The sequence below is a fragment of the Mauremys reevesii genome, linkage group 13, assembly GCF_016161935.1.
Source record: "Mauremys reevesii isolate NIE-2019 linkage group 13, ASM1616193v1, whole genome shotgun sequence".
In the NCBI taxonomy this organism is placed as follows: Eukaryota; Metazoa; Chordata; order Testudines; family Geoemydidae; genus Mauremys; species Mauremys reevesii.
In genome coordinates, this window is record NC_052635.1 from 22,437,092 (window position 1) to 22,461,336 (window position 24,245).

Consider the following 24,245-nt stretch of genomic DNA (forward strand, 5'->3'; position numbering starts at 1 on the left):
ATAGTTGTTGCTCTGTGTGTATGTTAGAGAAGGCAAGGGCTAAGAAATGCACCTTGCACTTGGAGCAGAAAGTGGCGAGGTTTGTGATGGTCCTTAGTTCCTGGGGGAGCTCGTTGCACAGTCTCGGACCAGCCCCCAGGTTCTCTCTCCCACACAGATGAGCTTTACTCTTATTGTTGAGAGTTCCACTGTGCCAGAGGAATGAAGTTGTTGACCATGGTCTTCATCCCAGGATTTTAGACTCTTTTCGATATTGTGGGCCCAGGTCATTGAGCGCCTTGGAGATAAGGACCAACACCTTGACCTTGAATCAATATTCTATGGGAAGCCACTGTAGGGAACAGAAGACATGTGTGATGTGCTCAAAATAGCCCGTGTTGTCGAGGAAACACACTGCAGCATTCTGTACTTGCTGGATTTTCCTAAGGACTGAAGACTTCATGCCCAGGTTTATACTGCATTGCTGTAGTCCAGTGACGAAGGTGTGAATAACTGAGGACAGGTCCTTGCCCCACAAGCTACAAAACTTCTACTAGAGAATGTGCCTCTCCCCTCCAGGCCTGCTATAAGTTGAGGGTATGGAATAGGGTTTTCCCTGCCCCACCTACCCAGCAACTCTTCTCTTTCTGGTAGCTGCAGTAGTGCTGGAACATCCTCACTCCTCTCTCTTTCCATAGATAAATTCCAAGTTACCTTTGGTGTAGTTTTGTTTCTGATAACTCGCATAAAGCTGTTTGCAGCTCATTGGTTCAATTTGTATTTAGGCCATGGGGTCTGTTTCTGGTTTAGATGGTTGGGTCATGGTCTAAACTTCTGATGACGGATAATGGGAAGTTAAATCTGGCAAGTGTCATAGGCCACTCAGCTGGCTGCATGGGATCATCTTAAGAGCCAAGAACAGAGCCACGGAATTCAGACTTTTAGGGTTTAGGGCACAGAGAGAGATAATTATCCAGGTGTCTTCTTTCCAGGTCTCATCCATCTCCTAATACTGTGGGTGAAATTTTGAACCAGCAAACAAGATAACTGTCCTGTTGTTTCAGTGTGCACAACCAGATCATGTGTTTCAACCCCTCAAGCCAAGGGCCCTCATTTCAACCAATAGAACTTCAGAATGCAAATTAACTGGAAAGAAAGGATGATGATTGGTTGAGTTACCTCTGTTGTCACAATGATAATATTTAACAATGACCTGAGCTACTGATCTGGCCTTGACCATGATCATGTAACCCAGGTTAATGGGTCTGACAAACAAGGGAGCCAAGCTTGTTGCCAGGTAGGTGAGAAGATGGGGAAGACTGCAGAGTGCTCATCTCGCCATGGGTGTTGAGCCTTGTGATTGTGCAAACCCTGGGGGATGGCAGGTGACTAAGCCAATCGCAGGGGGGAAGAGAGGAGTGCTGGTGATCTCCTATCTCTCTCTGCCTGCAGTGTTGCCTATTTTGCCCTGAAAAGGGTTTGCTGATCTACTCTGGGAGAGACCGACCAGACTTAGATCCCCTCACCGTGTGGGGGCTTTTTCCACTGTGAGTAATGCCTATTGCTGCTGCAGAGAGGTTGCCCCCTGGGTGAATCAGCGCCCTGATCACTTCCCCACACTCAAGCACCTTCAGGCCTGCAACATCTCATCAAGGTATGTGGATTCCTCCACATTATGGAGCCCATTATTATGGAATAAATGGGACCCATGAATCCAGGGAAATTCACTCTTGGGGTTATGTTACTTGCAAGTTGGATGGTGCTACTGATGTACCCACTCCAAATCCATCTTCCCCTTTTCTTTATGTGCTTCCTCTATACTTCTCCATGTAAATAAAGTGTACCTTGATTGTTGATTCATCCATTATGGAGTTGTCAGAAGAGCATATGTATGAGGTATCAGGCTAATCATATGGATAAGTAGTGGGACAGGGATAGTTGAATCACACTGGAAGATACGGTAGGGTTCTGACACCCTTAAACTGGCAGGTGGAGTCACTGCAGTTAGTAGCTAAGAACCCAGGCCATTGGAATCCACTGCTACCAAAGCAGAGGGACGCTCAGTTGAGAGTGCCTGTTGATGATTAGCTGCCCTTAGTGGTACGGCCACCCATAAAACCCTTTACAATCATAACAATTAAATAAACCAAACAGTAATTACTTTGCTTAATTACAACCTAATTTCTTCAAATGAGCCTACTCCCAGGGTTTCCAGTGAGCATTCACTCTATGGACCATTTAAAGGATGAGCAACAAACTGTTCATTAGCTAGAGGAAGACATAAAATGGTGATACATGCGAAAAAGCATAATTCTAACTCATAAACTAATTAATTAACTCAGAAAACTAAGTCTCTACTCACAAGATCCTGTGCTGTAAATTTGAAGAAGACGTGCATTCTTCATATAAAACAAAGAGATTGAATCCATGTGTTAAATGAAAATCTTAGAGTGACCTTAACTTCAGTCTCAGCTAGTGTTTCCATAATATAAAAAACATTATCTGGCATCAGAGACATTCCACTCGCCTTTATCACCGCTGACGACAAGATTTTGAGAAGAGAGATGGATGGTGAATTATGCAATGAAGTGGACACAATATAACAGCTAGCTCTTTGGAATAGAGTTTGTGGTCAAAAAAGGCTACAGCTCCGCTCTGTATCTCAGCTTTTGTCAGAGCTCCAGCTGTTGTGAGAAAGATAAATAAATTAATGGAGATATCTTATCTCCTAGAACTAGAAGGGACCTTGAAAGGTCATTGAGTCCAGCCCCCTGCCTTCACTAGCAGGACCAAGTACTGATTTTGCCTCAGATCCCTAAGTGGCCCCCTCAAGGAGCTATCCCTCCCCTCAGAGATGTAGGAGTGGTTGGGTTATTTTAACCAGCAATTTTCAACTTCTGTAGAACACCTGGAACAGGCGTGTTATATATTTGTTTTCTCTTATAGCAACACTGAGCCTTGGCACGCCCTCTTAATATATCACGTTCCACACACACGGCACCAACACACCTCTTGGATACTGTGGTACAAACCTATTGCTGTCATGAGGTTTGCTCAGTGTGAGGAAGAACAAAACTGGACCCAGTATGAATGCTGGTTATGAGTCAAAGCCTAATAAAGTCAACGAGAATCTTCTTCAGTAGTTGTGAGATATCATCTGTGTAGCAGGAGCCATTCATCTTAGTTTCTGACCTTCAATACTGGCATCCAGACTTTTCTCCAAAGCCAGACACATAAATTCAGCCGTTCTCAGCCTTCTCAATAACTTCCTCAATATTAGTTGGAAGAGAGGATACTCATCAGGGCAGGATTAAGGTACAAGCCCTATCTGCCCATGCCTAGGACCCTGGCTTCTGGAGCCATGTGATTCATTACATCAGAATCTCAGCTGTCATTTAAAAAAATGTTTCTAGCCCATATAGTTGCAAAGAAGTGCCTGAAAAGATGAACTCAGTGTAATTAAGGTCTTGTCTACATGCAGAAGTTGCTCTGGTTTCACTTAAATCAGTTGGCTCTATGTCTCTTATCATGTACACCTTGGTAGGTTGCAGGGCTGCTACTAGCAGGTTAGGCTTCTGTACCAGACATGTACTGGCTACAGAGCTGCCTTCTCAGGCTAGGTCTACCCTGGGCGGGTGGGAGGGGAGGGGTTGACCTAAGATATGCAACTTCAGCTACGGAAGGATGGTGGAGAGTTTACCGCTGCCGCTCTCCCGTCAACTCCACTTCCGCCTCTCGCTGCAGTGGAGTTCTGGAGTTGACAGCAGAGCAATTGGGGATCAGTTTTATTGCGTCTACACTAAACGCGATAAATCGATCCCTGATAGATCGATCACTACCCGCTGACCCGGCGGGTAGTGTATACGTACCCTCAGAGATACAGCAGATGTGTTCACTATAAGATCCTTTAATGCTCTGCCAGGAATGGCTGTTGTGAGTTTAAGTAAGGTATGTTACACATGGCACCACCAACAGGTTAGCAGTTATTCATCTCCCCCTTTAAGTTTTACTTTCCTAACATTAGCAATATTCCCACGATCACACTATCTTTAAAGTTCAATATGAATCAGTCTGCTAAGTGTCTCTGAACCATACTGGTTTTCTTTTTATGTGACCCAAGCAGATAACAACTTGGTCATCTGACTGTCCATTAATTGCAATGACTGGCTGTGGTCGGTTTGGAATCTTTGAGTCTTCTTTTTGTTTTGCATCTGCCACCTGGAGAGTTTATTCTGTTGATTGTTCTCTCTGAGGAATAAATTGTAGCCATTGATGGTTTCTGTTAAACTCTCCACTGTTGGTCTCATTGACATATGATCTGGGCAATGAGATTCTTTTTCTTTACCACAGATGGAGTTGTCCATCCTTTTTCTCAATCCAGCTTGACACAAACACGGTCACCCATTGTGTTCCTAAGCCTAACTCAGAAGAGCAAGGAATGGATCTTCCTGCTGCAGGATTTTCATGGCTGGCTATACAGCTCTCTCAGCCTCTCCATTCGTATGTGGGATGCTAGTAACATGATGAAAATCATATTTTGTTTGGAATGACTTAAATTCCACTGCAGTTGTGGAACAGTGAAGTGAGCAAAAGTGCATTTCAGATTATCCATAACACTGCAACATGTTATGTCTTTCAAATACATTATTTCTAGATACTTGGAAAAATAGTCCACTCTAACCAAGTAATGATGTTCTCTGATTTTGCATGAATCTGCAGCCAGTCTCTTCCAAGATCTCTCTGGTAGAGGTATTATTACAGGTTCTTTGTGTAGTGTTGGTCTGTTAGTTCTGTACATGTTCACATGCACATACTTTATTCTTTATGTCTTTGCTGATGCCCAGCCACCACACTGACTGGTCGACCTTTTCACAGCATTTAGTTAGTCCTTCATGACCTTCATAGATGTGGGTTAAGATTTCTGCTCTCATTTTGTTCTGAATTACAAAGCAATTGTCTTTTATCATTAGTTCATTTGACTTGCTTAATTGGTCACGTACCACAAAGTAGTCTCTTGTCACTTCCTTTACTGTCTTATAGATACTTGGTCCAGCCAGCTGTAATGTAACTTAGAATTTCTTGGTGTTGCGTGTCTGTTAACATTGCTTTTTGTAGCTGGAGTAGTCTCTTTTGTGACACTGGTCTGTATGCACCCACAGCAGCCACATACACCTTTATGTCATCTTCGAGCTCATGGATACATGCTCGTCTCCGTGACAGAGTGTCTGCTACTCCCAGAGCTTTCCCAGGAACATAGTTAGCAATTGGCTTAAATCGCATTCACCTTAGCAATAGACGTTGACATTGCTTGATCCAGGTCTTTTCCCTTGAGGAGGGTTACAAGTGATTTATGGTCTGTTATCAGATCCGATCCTCACAGATAACTGTACAAGTTCTCACATACCCATATGCTTGCTAGGCACTCCTGGCCAATCTGTGCATATGGTTTTTCTGCTTCTGGAAGTGTGCAAGAGCAAAATGCAACTGGCTTCCATGCGGAGCCATATTGTTGCAACAATACACCACCTATGCCAGAGCTGTTTGCATCCACACTGAGCATTGTGGCTTTGTTCACAGGTTACTATTTGAAACCTGGAGCTCTTGAGATAATTTCTTTGACCTTTTGGAAGGCAATTTCTTGCTTTGACCCCCAGAGCGATGATGTGTGGGATTTTAATAGTTCATTCAGTGGTTTTGTCATTGAGAAAGGTCTTCTAGGCAGTGGTCCAAGTAGAATTTATTTCTTACCAGTACGCTGCACTCATGGGAGCGACACAAAGCAGGTGCAGTGCCTCCAGTGAGGTGAGGGGTCAACCACAGTAAGGCCATGGCTACCACATTTGAAGTCACAAATAATTCCAACTAACACAAGCAACCGAATTAAAAATAGTAACTATAAATGTTATGTAAGGGTTTGATTAAAGAGAAATATACAGTCAGACAAATAGTAAATGAATAGAGATATAAATAATGCTTTTTAATTACTAAAGGCTGTGCTGGAAAACACATGAAGTCACATGACTACACACTCCCCGGGGTTCCTGACCAAAAGTGTCTGCTGTTTGACCAATTCAGACTGTTTTGCTATCTGTACAGCTGTGAGTAGGTTTAAATCTGGTCTTTAATTGTAGTTCCTGTGAGTGATTCTTGTCTGTTAACCCAATAACCAGGCTCTCTCTCAGATTTTCATGTTTTGCATTTCTCAAGTCAGTTTTCAGCCAATGCATGCAGCGCTCATATAAAAGATTCAACCTTTTCTCCTGCTTCTTGAATTCACTGATGAAAACATGCTCTTTCATAAACCACATTTCTGAGATACAAAGTGTGCATCAAACATAGCCAGAAACCTTCCACAGCCATCTCTGTGATTGTCTTCAGCAAAGTCAAAGGATTTAAAGATATATTCTGCCTGCTTCCCCATAGATATGTTGCCGGCACAGAGGGCCGAGGACAGCAACAGTGGGGTTCGTTGCCCGGTGTGCGCCGCACTAATTAACACACCAGGGTGGAGAAGCAAACCAAGTTTATTTGAGCCCAAATAAGGTGCAAGGGAGACATAGCAATCTCAAATCCTGCACACCGATACAAGCCGTTTTTCTCTTCTTATACATGATTTCAGCTAAGCATTCCCATCACCCCCACACTCCTCCTCTCCCCCCACCTTTCATTCCCATGCAGCAAATACACTTTGCAATAGCAATTACATTAAGCAGTTAAGTCATACTTGGCAAAAACTACTTTAGCTCGTTAGTAACTCTTCTGTGAACAGTTATCTTGTTTTACTTTCCTGGATCCGTTATTCTGCCCCCCCCTTTAGCCAGGTGTAAGCAGGCCTCATCATTATCTCCTGGCAGTACCACGGTTGAGCTAGCTGTTGTACATTCCATTCTCGGTTACTGGCCTGCTAGGTTGATTAAAGTTCAAACATAAACATGGAAGCGCTTTGGTCAGACATGGAGTGACTTTAGTTCATTCAGGCCTACTACAGAAGGCTTTATTGACACTTATGGCTTTCCACCCTCCTGAGTTACCTAGGGTTATGCCTAGTGACACCAACAGATATGTTAAAGCTGATACCTGGATATCTCCAGTTTCCTGGTGGATTATTGTAGCCAGGAATGGCTGTTTTGAGCTTAAGTAAGGTATGTTGCACATGGCGCCACTTAGTGGCTGAACAGTATAATACAGTTTAGCATTCCATGGCATCCCTCTCTCTGCCTACTGTATTTTTCACTCCATGCATCTGATGAAGTGAGTTATAGCTCATGAAAGCTTATGCCCAAATACATTTGTTAGCCACAAGGAAGGACTCCTCGTTGTTTTTGCTGATACAGACTAACATGGCTACCCCTCTGAAACCTCTCTCTATGTTTGCATGTTTTATATTACCATTTTCCCAGGGTATCTGCTGGTAGGAAGTCATGTGACCACAGAAGAGCCAGCTGCCCTATCTCAACTATTACTGGTTGAAGAGAAGAAGCAAATGGCCTCGAGAGTGACTGCACAGACACTGCTTGTAGGTAGCTCAGGGATAAGAGAAGAGCTGAGATAAAAACAGCAGCTGTGCTTTGGAACTGAGCTTCTGCTTGACAGTAATTTGGAGAGATGGCCTCTCACCACCATAAACTGGTGAACACTCAGGCATCTTCACCCCAGGACTCTTGAGTTGATAAAAGGCCACTTGTTGCCATGCCACTCTGTACCTGACGCAGAATAATCTCCATTCACCAGAGCAAAGGTTGGAAGCCATTCCTCTAAAGGGGCCTGGAGATTACACATGAGCACTGCCCTGGCAGGTACTGTCTGGGCTCTGCTTCTCTGGCAGAGGGCTGCTGTTAACTGAGGGAGAACAGGCATTTAGGTGATATGTGATTAATATGGCAGCTTCACCTACTACTCACCGGAAGGAATTCAGCCTCCAACACTGAATTGCCTATTCCAGGGCACCCTTCAGGTGTTTTTCAAAATGTTTCGGTTATTTTTTCCTTTTACTGTGTTGTTGGTAATAATTCCATGGAAATGAAATCCATGTCTTCCGTCGCACAGGCATAGGTGCCGACTCCGTGGGTGCTCCGGGGCTAGAGCAGCCACGGAAAAAAAATAGTGGGTGCTCAGCACCCACCAGCCACAGCTGTTCAGAGGCTAATCAGCACCCACGCTGCCAAACAGCTGATAGGCAGCCACCATCAAACAGCTGTTTGGTGGCTCAGGGAGAGGCTTAGGGGGGAGGGGAGAGAATGGTGGGTGAGTGGGAGCCTCAGGGAGGGGGTAGAGCAGGGGCAGGAAGAGGTGGGGCCTCAGGGCAGAGCGGGGCTGGAGCACCCCCAGGGCAAACTAGAAGTCGGAGCCTATACACACAGGCTTGTTATTGTAGGGCGGCTCTAGCATGCCAGGTTCTCAAAATAATACTGAGCACGTCTGCAGCACCTACCTTCCAAATATCTTCCAGTGCTTTGCAGACACCGAATTAAGCCTCCCACAACCCTGGGGAGGTGCGGTAGCTACAAACTCACTTACAGATGTCTTTTGAAATAAAGATTTTCTTTAAAAAATGTATTTTTCGTCAGCCTGAGATGCTGTACAGATGCAGAGAGCAGATTCCAAAGGAAGGTCACTCAGGACACGGCTACACTGCAAGCGAAGGTGGGACTGTACCATGGGTAGGCAAACACGTACTAGCTTGAATCTAGACCTTCTGGCAGGGGTTTCAGTGCTGGCTAGCAACCTGAGCTCACACCAGGTTCGCTGGCGAGCGTGTTCTCTAATTGCTAGCTCGGGTTGAAGCCTGCGCAGGCTCAGCCCGTACCCTGACTGCGCAGCCAGGCAGAGGGGTATGAGGAGCCTGCACAGATGGGGAGGGGAGCAGCTGCTGTGAGGCTGGCTGCAAGTGGGTGGGGGAAAGCAGGAACTGAGCGGGCTGGGACTCTGCCCCTTCCCACCTGCTGGCCAGCACATTGGAGCTGGCTCAGATTGTGTGTGGGGTCATCTGCCAGCTGCCCCAGTGCGATTAATTCAGGCTTCTCCCTCGCCCCCACCAGTACAACTGCTGTATTCTTTCTCCTACGCCAGGGCAGCTAATGCAGGCCCAGCCCTGCTGCTCTGTGGGGATCTGTTGCTATGGCTGCTCTGGGCCCTGCCCCTTGCTCCCCAGGCCCTGGGAGGGGCAGAAGCACGGCCCAGTTCTGGGGGGTGGAGGGGAGATGGGTGAAGCGGCTGGGACTAGACTGGGGCACTGCACTCTTTGGGGGGGGGGGGAGGGTGGAGTAGAGCCTGCTGCGTTTGCTCCTTCTTTCCCTCCTGCCTGTTGAATAATGCAGTGACCCAGCCGCCTCTCTTCCTCTTCTACCTGAAAAACCTCTTGGCTTCTAGACCTCCCCTGGGGGAACCTCCCTTGGTTGCTGGGCAGGGAGGGATGGAGAGAGGAGAATGAGGCAGAGTTAGACGGGGAGAGGGCGCTGCATCAGGATCAACCAGCCTGTGCCACGTGCCCCTATGATTAGATGTGATTGTACCGGAGCTTTTATGGCATAATAACGACTTGCAGCGTCTCCCAGGGCGGGGAGACGACGTCCAGGGGAGGGTAACTTTTTTCCAGTGGGACATTGCACAGCAGCATTTGGGACAGGAAGTGAAGAATACCAATTCCAATTAAAACTCCAGAGAGCAGCCCTGCACAGCTCAGGTGGGGTCAGAAGCTGTGATGGGGTGTCCACCCCGCACAAGGCCTGAAGGGCTGGGTGGCCGAGGGGAATTCTCTGCTAGGCTGCACCTGGAGGTGGTGCCAGGGAGCAAGGAAGACCAATTAGAGATGAAGCTCAGCTGGACAGGAGCAGGAGGGGCCTGTATAAAGCTCAGCAGCTGACAGTAGAAAGGCTGCAGTTGCTCTCTGGGTGAGAGGCAGCAAGGTAAGAAGCAGCTCAGGGTCACAGCCGTAAGGTTCAGGATTGTGCAGACCTTGATGGCTTGTTGTAGGTTCCCTGGGCTGGGACCCAGTGTGGGGAGAGAGGTCTGGGTTCCCCTACCAGCTGCTGGGGATGTGGCACTGCTAAGCGGGAGTGGACGGGAAGACTGCCTGGGACAGTGGGTCCTGAGATACTTTGATACATGCACCCCCGGGGAAGGGGAAATCTACAGTGACCCGGCCGGGGGCCCAGCCACAAAGTGGAAGCAGTTGAGTCCCGAGAGTGTGGGACTGAGAGGGAGACGGAGTGAGCAACAGCGGGAAGGGGCGTCAGACTGGCAGAGCTGATGCCCTGAAGCAGCCAGGAGGAAGCGCTCCAGCGGGGCCCCGTGACAGTGGGAACTGGTCTCAGGGAGCTCACAGCCCCACCTCACTCAGCCTGATAACCTTATGCATCCCTGGCCTTGAAGTGCCAGCAGGCTACAGGCCCCACTGCTGCCGCTTCTGAGGTGCTGATGGAGATTGTTCTGTTCTGTCCCCCACCCCCTGCTCTTCCACTTTCTCGCCATTGCTGCTCTTTATTTTCTCCCCTTCCTGCTCCTCCTGCACAAAACCCTCCCCTCTCCGCCTTCCAGCCCACACAGCCCTGTCACAACCCGTGCTGGGGTTCTTCTGGAGGTGAACAACGTTTGCTTTAGCAGTGAGGACAGAGCTGGTCAGAAATTTTCCAACAAAATGTTTTTCCACCGGAAAATGCAGATTCATCAGAACAGAAACTTTTCACAGGAATGTGTCGATTTCCTCGACGCTCCCTGCTCACTCACTTCCCCCGGGGGTTGCCGCAGAGCTGGGACCCTGGAAGGCCCAGGAGCCCTACTTTGAGCTGGGGCTGTCGGGGCTTCCAGTCTCCCTGCCCCACAGCAAAGAGTCTGGCAACCCTGGAAGCTCTTGGAGCCCTGGCTCGAGCCAGGGCTGCAGCGACTCCCGGCTTCTCAGGGCATGTCTACAATGCACATTCCTCATGGCAGCGGGCAGCTATGCGTACCCTAGATGGTGCCATCAATGGTGTGCAGTGCAGACATACCTTCAGTAGTGCACACTGAACGTATGGCTACACTGCACACCACTGGCAGTGGCATCTAGGGTACGTGGAGCTGCATGCCGCAGTGAAGAGCAGGCAAGATAATGTACGCAGCTGGCTTAGTGCTGGATCCCAAGGGATATTGTTGATAACACTGGCCACGTGCCTGGATGTGGACACGGGACAGTGGATGCTTATTAAATTGAATGAAACATCAGAAGGGGATCAGCATAAATTGGAAGCTACAGTATTATTGGTTTTGAGTAATGCGTTTTCCTTTCATTAGTATGGAACAAGTCTACAGATTAGCTCTCCCTGCTGAGGATACAGCATGTTGCTGTTTTTATGTATCAATAGACCCTGTGGATGTATAATGTGTAATTCACAATCAATTTGCCTCGAGATTAGAAAATAAAGCAGGGAGGAAAAAAAAGAAAGAAAACCTGCGTAGCTTAACAGCTGGTAATGCTTTAAAAGCTACCACCATGGAGCTCTCAATTGCACTTTAAAATCCAATATGTGGCATTATTTCACAACCTAACTCAGTTAAAGTTCACCTGGATATTGGGCAAATATTGACAAAGCCCTCCAATCATGCTGGTACAATACACTAGAACTTTAGTTTGTTTGTAGTGTCTCTTGTATGCATTGTATCTCCAAACAGGAGTCAAGTGGGACAATTACAGCGTTAAATAATAAATAATAGGAAAGGCTATGAGACAAATACAGAGGCTTAGTCTTTGCCTTGTTTATGGGGATGGTCAGCTCTTTGGGGCAGGGGCAGTTTTTTACTGCTAGCACAGTGGGGCTCAGATCTCCGTGAAAGCCTCTAGACACTAGTGTAATACAAATAACAGTAGTGATGAAAGGGAGGAAAGAGATGTTCCCTCGTCCTCGGCTCTCTATATGCCAGCAGTCCGCAGGTGAGCAGAGCCTCCCACTGAGCTGCATTCCCCTCCCCTTGTGGTTATCCCAGCTGAGGACCTGCCTTGGATGCAGGCAGTTGGCTATCAATTCGGAGGGCCCAAGCTCCTTCACTGGCAGCCCAGGGCTTCCTCCCATCACTGAATTGATGTCCCCTCACTAGCTCCCTCTGGGCACAAAATCAGGGGATGTAGGGCTGCAGGACCCACAGTCTCCAGAGGTTGGGCCTGGCTGGTGCATATGGAAGGCCTCTTCCCCAGTGGACGGGTAGAACCTCACCCTAACACTAGTGGTTAAAGGGTTCTCAAAAAGAGGGACTCGGCCCTACTGACTTTGCAGGCTCACACACTTACAGTACAGCCCTTAAAGAGGGAGGAAACCAGTGGGGTCTGTGGCTGTTCGGTCGGGTTCTATGGAAAAAACACTACAAAGCTAGAGAGTTTAACGAAGAGTGAGATCAATCAAAAAGTGTTTTCAACCATCCGAGCGAGCTCTATAGCAGGGATGTAATTCTCTGTTAAATCATACAGGCTGGTCTCTAGGACATTTCCGTAAGGGAAAGCATCTTCCAGCGTAAGAATTTCCACGGGGGAAAAGGCTGTGTTTGAAGCAAACTTCACTGCTGAAATATTGACCCAGTCTGAACGGGTTAGTTATCACCTGCTTGGGGTACAAATGGGGGCTGATGGGAACAGCTGAGCAGTAGAACAGGGAGCATGTGGAATCTCGGTCTCAGGAAATATCATGAGCTCAGCAAGACACTGCTCTCAGGGATGATTTAGGGCTTGTCACAATCCTCTGACACTGAAGACTGGGCTAGGTGACTGATTCAAGAGCTTGTCTGACCTGCAGGTGCCCATGGGTCTGTGATGACAACAAGGGCGCTCCCGGGTGGCAGCACACAAGGGAGGACAGTGGGGATAGAGACAGCGCTTACCATGGGAAGATGGTAACCAGGGGACCTCCTGCAGGGCTCTGAGCTTGGGCTCAAGGCATAGCAGAGTTGTGGGGAAGGAACAGTCATGTGCGGCTGCTGTGCAGGTCTGAGCTGGGGCAGGGTGGACACTGGGAAGCAGCTTTACAGGAGTTCCCCTGCTTTCCTGTTCTCACAGCATGGGAGAGGATCCAGAGCTTGCCAGCAGTCTCAGGGCAAGGAGGTGGGGAGCAACAGCTATGAGCTGGGCTTAGGGGCCCCAGAACCCAGTGACGAGAGGAGGCACCAGCCTGGGGCCACAAGAAACACAGGGGGCATGATGGAACCTCAGCTAATTGAGAGCTTCATTAACTGAGATCGTAAGGCTACAGCTGGGAGAATAATAATAAGAAACCTAACAGCTGACATAGCCAGTGGGGCTTGCTTTCCATCCTGCTCGCAGACTGCAAACAGGCCGAGAAATCCTTGGTGCTGTTTATTTGACATTTATTATCCAGCAATTGATGTGAATAATCCTCGGCCTGGAGCCTCTTTGCAGGCAGCTTGTTGCGAGTCTTCAATATTTGACATTCGCGTTGTTGTGATTGGTCGCACAGGTCACAGGGTGGTGTTTCTGTTCCCGGATTGGCTGAGTTTGACTTTTGGAGTCAGGTTTACCATTCTTGGCGTTCCGAATGGGAAATTCGCTATCCTCTAACCCTAATGGGTGGCCACAGGCACTTCTCTAATGAAAGGATGAGGTGGCAATGCAGATTTTACTTTGCTCACATAAACCATGCACTTTATTTGCTTTTGCTCCTGAATGCAATGGCCAGTGCTATATTGTGAGGAGTTGTGCTTGCTGCACAAGCAGAATTGCAGAGCTCATTTGCAAACCAAGAGCGACTGAAACAAAGCTCCTACTCACTGCTTGCTTCCATCTTGCCTTATGCTGTCAGACAGGTAAGAGGTGCCCATGACAGTGCTCGTGCACCTGGGCTAGTTCATCCCTGGTGTAACTGCAGTGACTTCATTAGTTACATGGGGGTGGATTTGGTTCCATCTTCCTTCTTTTCCCTAGGGGAGGATGTGCAAAGGGTGCTAAAGAGAATACAGGTGGCACTAGGGGAGCTCACATGGACTGAGCCTCCATTTTATCCAGGACCGGCTTTTAGGAATGGACTGGTGCCCAAGTGCAGACAAACTTCCCACCACACACACATACCCCACCCCACCGCACACCACCCCACCCAACCAGCTCCTTGGCTCTCACTGACCTATCTAGTTCTTTCTTCAAAGTGCCCAGGAGCTCCTAGCCCAGTAACCGGCAAGAGGTACCTTTACTTATCAAACATGCTCTGGGACTGGCCCATGTCCAACATGTAAGTGTGCATAAATGAGGACAGGGAGTGGATGCAAACAACTCCACAGCTGAAGAACAATTTCAGACCAGCCTGGTGGTGAAAGCCTCAGCAGTCCCACAAATTATCCTGGCACCCTGTGAGGTGGTAACCTAGGCAGCCATTCAGCTGTTCCTAAGAGTGGAAATCTACCTCTTCTTGGTTAAAATAAAGTATAATTGTACCTTTTAGTTTGACTGAGCTACGTCAGTACCGACTGGAGTGTGAAACCCGAAACCCAGCATTAGAGCTGGTCAGAAAATAATAATTAATAATACATGTTATTTATAAAGAACTCCCCTTTCAAAAGTGTGTGAGGGGCTGAAAAACAATGATAAAACTAATTCTCATTAGATAAAAAATATTTTTTGGGGAAAGCAGACCCTCTCTATGAACATTTTCAATTAGTCAAAACACCAGTGTTCTGTTAATAAAAAAATTGATGACAAGTTTGTGATCAGTTCCACCTGATATGTAAATAATCTTCACTGAGGACTAGGAACTGTCCTAGAGCTGGAAAAAAATATTTACAATTAACAAGTCTTCTTGCCATTAGGGTTAAACGGAACGGCGGCAATCACTTGCCTGTGCAGTAGCCAGCATTGGCATTCCAAGGCTTAGTGACTCTGAGCTCCTCTGTCGTTCCTCAGTGATGAGGCCATGTGCTGGGGTCTGATCTCACCTGCTGCCCTCTTCCATTCTTTTGTGCTCTGTCCCACGAGATCCTGAGCTCCTTGGAGTCCTAGTCTCATGTTCTGTGGGAAGCAGCCCCCCCTTTCATTTCACTCACACACCTGAATGGGAGGCGGGAGGCACTGGCTGGTCTTTCCAAGTGAATTTGCCCAATGAGATTGGAAAGCCCTGCAATGAAGTGTGTCAAGGAGGGGAAACACCCTGCACTCCAGGAAAGCTCTGAGGCTTTTGTGTTATCCCCTGATTTTCATGCCAAGAGAATTTGTAGGTCTAGCTTTGGGGGAAGTGACAAATCTTCCCACTTCCGCCAGTTTCATCAAAAGAATAGGCTTTATTGTCACACGGCCAATGATTCCTCAGCCAACCCAAGGCATGTTAAATCATCGTCGCTTGGCGCTCTTAGCTGTCCATTATTGTTTTGAAGGTTCAGGGTTTTTTTTGTTTTACCAATTCATCAAAAACCAATTCCGGGTCAGAGAGACTGATGGGACACTCTGTGCGGCGTTGTGAGTGTTGAGATAAATTCACATTGAATGCTCTGGTTTCTTTTGGACACAGGCTGCTTGTAATACGTTTGCCACCCCCGGAAGGAGCAGAGAGGCTGGCACACAAGACGTACAACAGCAGCTGTGACTGTGAAAGTTCTTGTTGACAATTAAGAGTTGGAGACGGTCACTGGTGATAAAGTAAGAACTGACTCAACCCTGTACCCAAACTTGAACCAAAGCCTTTCCCCAAAGTTTGGAAATGCTATTCACTTTCTTTCTCCCTCCTATTTTCACTGGGAGTTGGGGAACGTGTGGCTTCAGTGTTTTTACTTAAGCTTTTCATAGACTTAGTTAAAGCCAATGGGACCTCATTTAAGGGTCCAAATGAAGACTTCACAGAGGGTGGCTGATGTGCTGTGAGAAGACCAGAGTTTGTGTTTGATCCCACAATTAGCAATCTGAGGAGCTAAAAACACTCATGGAGACAACTGCCAGACAGAGTCCCATCCCAATTCCTGGACTAAACAGGCTCAGGTAAGTTCATGTCAGTTAAGCATCCATTCCAACCCTCCGAACCTTTGGATGAGGGGGACGAACCTCCCTTGTCCTCCCCTTCCTGTACCCACCACAATCGATGCCATGAGCATTAGAATCCCATCCAGTGATGACAAAACATCTTCTGAGGCCACTCTGGTATTGAGGCAGGCCTGTGCTGCACCTGGGGGAAGCAGAGCCCTGGTTAGGCTCTGGGCTCTGGCCACTGGGCTGCAGGTCATGCGCAAACCATTGCAATGAAAAGCAGTGACGATTGGGGAAAGCTCTGCTTGAATACTGTCTGCCTCAAATGGGGTTGGAGTCTGCTGGATCCCATTACAAGGCTCTGAGTGCAAAGGGAAATGTCTCTCCAAGGAGAGTTTTTGTGGCTCTGGCATTTGCCTGCATTCTCTCACCATGCCCTACCCAGACAATGCTTGTTGACATCCGCAGACAGCACCACCTTGGTTTCTGTATAGAACCTTTCACCTCAGAGCAAGTCACCATCAACTGATGCAGCCTCTGTGCCAGTGGAATGGTGGAGAAGCTCCCTACTGCATAACGGAGGAAAACTGAGGCACACAGGTGAAGTGGTTTGCTCACAGTCGCACAGTGACTCAGGACTAGAAGCAAGGAGTGCTGACTTATGGGTTCCTGTTTTAACCATCAGACCACGCTCCCTTCTTCACTGCCTAGACCTGACCTGCCACTTGCAGCATCTCTCTCTCTCTCACACACACACATACCGAATATCCATCCCATCCCTCCTGAGACCATTCTCATCAGCTAGAATTTTTGTGTCCCATGGTCTGACACCGCAGTGTGTTATTCCTCTGAGGAGAGGCACATCTGCTGCTGTCACACTAGCCTGTCAGGATACTGACATTAACAGGTTCATGCCCTTGGCTTCTTACGGTGTTTTGACTGCCCTGCCATTCGGAAAGGAGCTCTCCTGTAGATTCAGGTATGAAGTGTTGCCTCTGGGACGCTATGGGGAAAGCAGTGTTTCATAGCAGATTTCCTGGTGCTAGCATATGGGGCATTGGATAGATCGAGGGTCTAACAGTGATAACGGGTGGCAGGAAAAGGATTTGGAATGGGAGGGGATTAGCAGCAAGACTTTGCTCAGCAGGAGCAGCCGGCCCAGCTTGCAAGAGCTGCTACCCATAGAGCTGGCTGTGTTGCAAAGACTCTGACAGCTGGTGTCTCAGCCACTGACCAAGTGCCTTGAACCAAATTCATCCTGGGCACAAGCTCATCAGATTCACCTAGTTACATCTGGGATGGATGTGCCCCAAACTAGTGGGACTAGGCAAAAGTAGCTGTAGCTATTCCACCTGCCTTTCACCAGGGCAGGTTCAGAGCTGGCACAGTGAAAACTACCTCGCGATAATAAACCTTTGATGCTTCAATGCTGTTCACCCCATGGTCTCAGCGCACGTTACACTCAGATAGTATTTTACTAATTAACCACAGAAAATGGCTTCGGGGCTGGCTGCCTTGCTCGCTGTTTGTTCACAGCAAACTAAGGAAGCAGGCAGTTAATCCCAGCTGCTGGTGATTGCCTGAGCAAGAGGGAGGTCCAGCAGAAGGAGGAGTGTTGCAGGTCAGGACTGAGAGGCATCAGCTGATCTGGGGGGAGGGGAGCAGGAGGGCATCCCGGGCACCCACTTCCAGGGGGGCTCCACACCCTGCAGTACCCAATCCTTCCCCTAATAGAGTTCTGAGCCTGTGAATGGAGAAGTGGCAGAGACTCCATGATGTACGCTAGGGACTACGCTATTGATTTTACATGGAAGACACTGAGATATTGTGGTGATGGGCAGCAGTTTAAAATCCCGAGATAACCATCCAGCTGGGAGCGCCGCAGGTTGGGCTTGAACTGTGGGGGAATCCAAGCCTGGAATAACAGAGGGGGCTGTGGGCTGGGATTGCATCAGCAGGGCTGTGCAGGAGCCAGGACTGGGACAGTGGATTGGGAGGCGGGTCAGTTTTGAGGGCCATTGGCAGAGCTGTGGGAGGGCCCCAGGACTGGGAGAACAGGGGATGCTGCACATCAGGATTGAAGTGCACTGGCAGAGCTACGAGGGGCCTGGGTTTGAAATCATAGCAGGGAGTGCAGCTCAGGACTGAAAATCATGGGTATTGCTGGATTTAAGTGGGACCAAACAATGCCTGGCTCAAGCTAGTGGGTTTCATCCTTCAATTGCCTATTAAATCATGCACTCTTTGTGCACTGAGGCAGCTGAATCGCTGGCCTCTGTCATCCGCATCTAGCGTTACCCCTCCCAAATCCTACTGCAGGTGCACAAGCAAAGAAAGGAAGGCAGTAACTGTCCAGACAGAGGTGCTAAGCTGATGACTGATGGCTAGAAGGATGGAGAGACGATGGCAATGAAAGAAGGAGTTGATTTCAATCGACTGGTTAATGACTTCATAAAGTTGGCAACTTGTTGGCAGCTCACGGCAATTCATTTTTAAAAGAGAAACTTTAATATTCAGCCTCAAAGTTGGCAGCATCAGAAATCATTGCTAAAAGACTGCAAATAAGTCTGGTTTGACTCAAATTAGATTCTTCCCCGCACACTAACCTCTCTCTAAACATTTGATAACTGACATCCCGGAGTTGCAAAGGTAGCATAATGCTCTTTCATGCTGTATAAATCATGGTCTAGGAACTGAAATTAAGCTTGTAAGGTCCCAAAGGAGCTTAAAAAAATTCACAGTTGGTGTGACCTGGACCCAGCATTCATTTTCTTGCACTATGAAAGATATTGCTGCAGCCTTCACATTGTTGCAAGAGCCTCTGACTCTCTGCTAGGCAGAGCACAGTGACGTGTCAGGTGTTTGGAGGTGCTGAGGTCACAGTATTATGATGGGATCATTCTCATTATTGAAGAGACGGCAGTAGTCATTAGTAGTGACAAGGTCAGAGGATGCAAGTCAGACAGTGTAAATCAGGAGAAAATCCACTGAAATGAGTGGAACTAGCCCAGTGTAAACCCAGAGTAAGTTACAGCAGAATGAGATGCTGGGAGCACAGAACTCTTGCGAAGAGTTCTCTGCTGCTGTAACCCAAGTGGACACCAGGGTCTTACTCAAGGGCTCTGACACTGACTTAGTATGTGACTCTCTTTAAGCCGCTTCACGGCTCTGTATAACATCTTCCAAGTGTGGCTAACAATACCTGTCTCCCAGGGACAGAATCATTTATTTTAGTAAGTATCAGAGGGGTAGGCGTGTTAGTCTGGATCTGTAAAAAGTGACAGAGAGTCCTGTGGCACCTTATAGACTGTGACAGACCGAGGCCAGTGGGGTACAGGAGTCTGGTCCTATTAGTATCCAGGAAGTGGGCGGGCGAAGCCCGCCCACTGCTAAAGAACCTCCCCCCAGCCTAAGGGGAGGATCCACAGGGCTGGGACACTAACTAATTACGTGGGACAACCAATGAAAAAAACAGGAGCGGGAGTGAGGTCATAGGGCTAAACGAAGGGAACCAGATGGGGACACCGAGCAGAGAACCCCGGACAACGCCCACTGCTCCTCGAAGGCGTCAAGGGAGCCAGTGGACGCCGCCCAGAGGAACTCTGCCTGGATGCGTGAACGGACGGAGGAGTGGAAATAGGCCCCACAGTCGCAGGAAATCCCATCGGCCAACCTCCTCTCCCTGGTTTTATAGATGGCCAGTTTGGCCAGGGCCAAGAGGAGGTTGACAAGGAGATCCCGCGACTTCGTGGGGCCACGGATGGGGAGTGCATAGAGAAACAGGTGAGGGGAAAAGTGCAACCAAAAATGCAATAGGAGATCCAAGAGGAGCCGGAACAGGGGCTGCAACCTGGCACACTCTAAATAAACATGTGCCAGGGTCTCCTTCACGCCGCAAAAGGGGCAGGTGTTGGGGACGGGGTAAACCGCGCCAAGTACACGCCCGTGCTCACAGCCCCGTGAAGGAGCCGCCAACTGACATCCCCGGCGGGCCTCGGGACTAGGCAGAATACAGGCTGGCCCACCAGGGTCCCTCACCCTCGAGAGGTGGCAGGAGGTCCCGCCATTTCGTATCGGGGCGGGACGCGAGGGTGAGGTAGTGAAGCGTGTGGAGCACGAGCGTGTACAGATGTTTTCTTGGCGCAGTCTGGAACAGAACCGGCTGCAGATTGGGCAGCCGGCTCGCAGTGAAAGGGCGAGGGGAGTGATTGGGTCCATGGGGCAGGGGCCCGATAAAAAGGTCCACAGGGCCCGGGGTGGAAGGTGGATGGGGCGTGCCCTCTCGCAGGACCCGGTCAAGGTAAACCCGAGCAGCGGGCAGTAAAGCGGCCTTCACCTCCTGAAGTACGCGCCAGGGGGTACGAGGGCTGGAGAGCCCGATGCGCTGAGCGAGCGTCAGGGGATCCAGCCAGTCTCCCCGGTCGTAGTCCAGGAGGTCTCCGACCCTGGTGACTCCTGCCAAGACCAGCCTCTGGCGCACCGCGGGGGACTCCGCCACCTGCACACGGAGCTGGGGGTTGTGCAGCAGGGGCTCCGCGAGGAGATCGACCCCCACGGTGGCCGCCACGGACCTGGTTGTTGAAAAGAGCTTCCAGGTCCGGAGGAGGTCTTGGTAGAAGACCGGCAGCCCAGAGAGGTCTCGCGGAAGGCCCCTCGGATCGAGATAAAGGAGCTGCCGGTCGTATCGGAGCCCTCGGAAGCGGCGGAGGAAGGCGTGCGCCAATACGCTCCACGCCGGACTACCCGCACCATACAGGAGTCTCTGCAGGGCCTGGAGGCGGAAGACGCAGACCTGAGTGCGCAGGCACTTCAGGCCCTGCCCCCCCTCCTCCAGGGGCAGGTGAAGGACCCCTGCGGAGACCCAGTGCGTTCCTGGCCAGAAGAACTCCAGAACCGCCGTCCGGAGGTTGGCCAGGAAATCCGGGGCCGGGACCAGGGTGTTGAGCCGGTACCAGAGCATGGACAGGACTAATTGATTCAGCACCAGCGCCCTCCCCCGGAGAGAGAGGCACCGGAGTAGTCCTGTCCATTTCCGGAGCCGCGCCCTCACCCCGCCCTCTAAACCATGCCAGTTCTCCGGCGGAGACGGATGCGTGGCAGAAAGGTAAACGCCGAGATAGAGCAGCGGACCCGCGCTCCACCGGATGGCCTGAAGCGCAGGTGGGAGGGAGCTCGCCTGCCACCCGTCCCCGACCACCAGGCCAGAGCTCTTGACCCAGTTGACCCGGGAGGAGGAGGCCGCCGAATAAATGGCCTGGCAAGCCTCCACCCGCACCAAGTCGCCTGGGTCCTGGACCACTAGGAGCACATTGTCGGTGTACGCCGACAGGACCAGCCGCAGCTCCGGCTCCCGGAGCACCAACCCCGTCAACCTCCGACGGAGGAGACAGAGGAAGGGCTCGATCGCCAGAGCGTACAGCTGACCCGAGAGGGGACACCCCTGCCGTACTCCGCGCCCGAAGCTGACCGGCTCGGTCAGGGTCCAGTTGAGCCTGACCAGACACTCCGTGGAAGCGTACAGCACCTGGAGAAAACCCACAAACTGGGGTCCAAAGCCGAACGCTTGCAGAGTGCCCAGGAGATACCCGTGGTCCACCCTGTCGAATGCCTTCTCCTGATCCAGGGACAAGAGGGCGAACGACAGACCATCCCTACACCCTATTTCCAGAAGGTCCCGGACCAGATACAAGTTATCAAAGATCGTGCGGCCCGGGACGGTGTAGGTCTGGTCCGGGTGGACCACGTCCGCCAGCACGGACCCTAGCCGCATCGAGATGGCCTTCGCAACGATTTTGTAGTCCGTGCTGAGGAGCGAGATGGGACGCCAGTTCCGTAAATCGCGGAGGTCCCCCCTCTTCGGCAATAAGGCTAGCACGGCTCGCCTGCACGAAAGAGGGAGGACCCCGCCCCGCAAAGACTCGGCCCAGACGGTGACTAGGTCTGGGCCGAGGACGTCCCAGAACACGCGGTAGAACTCCACGGTCAGCCCGTCCATGCCCGGAGATTTATTGGTGGGCATGCGACGGAGGGCTTCCGAGAACTCGGCCAGAGTGAGAGGCAGCTCTAGCCGGTCCCGGTCACCCGCGCTGACCGTCGGGAGTCCGTCCCAGAGCACTTTGCAAGCGTCAGGATCGGTTGGATCCGGGGAGAAAAGAGCCGCATGGAAGGCCCTGGCCCTCCCGCATATCTCCACCGGATCCGTGAGGGGGGTGCCGTCCTCCGCCAGGAGGCAGGTGACGTGCTTTTTGGCCCCCCTCCTGTTCTCCAGGGCGTAGAAGAAGCGGGAGCCATGATCCATCTCCCGAAGGAGGCGGATGCGGGATCGAACAAAGGCACCCCGGGCTCGATGATCCTCGAGGGCCTGAAGCTCCTCCCGCTTCTCCCGGCACGCTCCGCAGAGGGATGGATCCTCGGGGCTGGCAGCCAGACGCCTCTCCAGCTTCAAAACCTCCCGTTCCAACTGCTCTATCGCCGCATCCCTCCGTCGGCTGGCGCCCCGGGTGTAGTCGCGGCAGAAGAGCCGGGCGCGCACCTTCCCCAGGTCCCACCATCGCCGCGCCGAGGGAAAGGCGCGCCTCTGCCCTCGCCAGGCCAACCAGAACTCCCGGAAGGATGCTACGAAGCCCACGTCCTCCAGTAAACTATTATTAAAGTGCCAATAGGCCGGCCCTGGACTCTCCACGCAGAGAGAGGCCGTCACGGTGGCAAGGTGGTGATCCGAAAAGGGGGCCGGCCGAACGCTGGAGGAGTGGGCTAGGGAAAGGTGGAAATGTGACAGGTAAATGCGGTCCAGCCAGGAGTGGCGTGACCGATGGGCCTCCATCCGGATGAAGGTGAACGTCGAGACGTCGTCCGGGTGGTGGTCGCGCCAGACGTCCACCAGGAAGTGCCGTTCGATGATCTCCCGGAGGACGTCCGCGGCGGCCGGGCACTGCTCGGTCCCTGAGCGGTCCCGTTCCTCGAGGGTGGTGTTAAAGTCCCCGCCCAGGACCAGGCACTCACGAGGATCCAGGGAGCCGAGGAAGGCGGATGCCTGCTAGTAAAAACCCAACCTCTCCGGGCCCGATGTCGGGGCGTAGACGTTGACGAGATTAACCACAAGCCCCTCCATGCAGACCCGGAGGTGCAGCAGGCAGCCCGGCACAGCCTCGGCAACCCCCAGCACCTCGGGCCGTAGGTCGGGGGAGAACAGGGTCGCCACTCCTGCTGAGCGAACCGAGAGGTGGCTAAAGTAGACCCTGTCCCCCCACTCCAGCCGCCAGCTAGCTTCAGCGGCTGGATCCGTATGGGTCTCCTGCAGGAAAACCACAGAGTATCCCCCGTCCCGAAGGAAGGAGAGCACCTGGCTCCTGCGGAGACCCATCCTACAGCCTCGGGCGTTCAAAGTGGCAAAGATGATCGGCGCCATGAGGAGTGCTGGGGGGGATCCTCGCCGGCAGCCATGCCCACGGCCTCCATCGGGCCGCGCAGCAATCCGTGACCAAACCCGTAGGTGAGTAGAGAGTCACGGAAGAAGCAGACCCGCCGGTAGGCCGCGGCGGCCTGCTTCCCGGTCCCCTTACCCTCCCCCATGAGGGCCTTTGCGGCCCGGAGGATCAGGTGGAAATCCCCCCACCGCTGGAGCGCAAGTGGGACTTTGTTACGGGAGCCACGGACGTCCTCAAGGAACTCCCGCAGCTCCTCCCTCAGCGCACGGGGGGGCGGGGTAACGGATCGATGACCGTCCCCCCGCGGGGCCCCTGTCACAGCCCCGTGGCTCACCGAGGCGGGCAGGCAGGGGGCAGACCCTCGACGTGGCGTTTGATGGGCCGACGCCACGCGGTCCACCCTGCTCCCCAGTTCAACAGGGGGCGACGGAAGGAGAACAGCAGCCCCTGATGGGTCAGGGCAGGGAAAAACAACTAAGTGCGCACCCTGGGGAGTATCCCCAGGGGCAGCAATGGCATCACGGGAGGTGGAGGGGACAAGGGTGGGGCCAGGGGTCGGTTGGCCCACACCCAAGAGGGACACCCCCTGGGAATCGGGTCCGGGTAGCGGGGCACCGACCGTCGCCTCAATGGGCTCGGCAGCCGTCAGTGAGGTGCCACCTGCAGCCGGGCTGATGGAAGACCCCAGGGGACCCTCGGAGGCGGGAGCAGAAGCATCAGTCAGGGTTAGGGAACCCGGGGACAGGGGGACTGTAGTGAGGTTGCTCAGATCGAGGCCCGTTTGCAAAGGGTCGTCTTCCCCCTGTGTAACCGGGGTCAGACCCAGGGCCTCGATCTCCTCATAGATGGAGGGGAGATCGCCGTCCGCCACCCCGGGGCCCTCCCTGCCAACACTGGAAGCGACGCCCACCTCAGCGCTC

General features: G+C 51.3%; 1 long non-coding RNA gene across 1 annotated transcript; it reads left to right on the forward strand.

Annotated features, from left to right (window-relative positions):
- Positions 1-1,221: 1,221 nt before the first annotated feature.
- LOC120381254 lies at positions 1,222-7,702 on the forward strand. The gene is made up of 3 exons (XR_005587989.1): positions 1,222-1,633; positions 5,970-6,077; positions 7,380-7,702. It is a non-coding gene; the product is annotated as an uncharacterized LOC120381254 (long non-coding RNA).
- The last annotated feature ends 16,543 nt before the right edge of the window (positions 7,703-24,245 follow it).